The 401-nt window shown below is 28.4% G+C and overlaps 1 protein-coding gene across 1 annotated transcript in view; it reads left to right on the top strand.

Moving 5' to 3' along the window:
• LOC119593529 (girdin-like) overlaps positions 1-401 on the top strand; it is a 17,739-nt gene that overhangs the window by 6,891 nt on the left and 10,447 nt on the right. The gene's annotated exons all lie outside the window — the stretch shown is intronic.

Consider the following 401-nt stretch of genomic DNA (forward strand, 5'->3'; position numbering starts at 1 on the left):
CTTATTGTACATTTGGCTTACATAACTAGAATGCTTGTCTAGGCTTGCTAAGCTATGCAACGATTTTTTTTTCGATATATTTTTTGAGTGAGTTTTAAATATTTTTTTCTTGTTTTTAGTGATTTTTTTTTACCCTATGATATTTTAAATTTTCAGCTCAAAATCCCTTTCTGAGAATTAATTTTGATAAAATGATGAACACCTCAAACGCTTTCTTAATTACAATAAAAAGGCATGATGCTAAATTCTTTGATTTATTTCTATTTAACTCATCATCATTTTAAACCTTATTTGCTGAATAACAGGCATAATCACCACCAACATTTAACCTTTAAAAAAAATCTACTTAACAAACACCAAACCACTATAAACTAACTCGACCAACATACCCAGCAGACAGT

Source organism: Penaeus monodon, chromosome 32 (assembly GCF_015228065.2).
Source record: "Penaeus monodon isolate SGIC_2016 chromosome 32, NSTDA_Pmon_1, whole genome shotgun sequence".
NCBI classification, from domain to species: Eukaryota; Metazoa; Arthropoda; class Malacostraca; order Decapoda; family Penaeidae; genus Penaeus; species Penaeus monodon.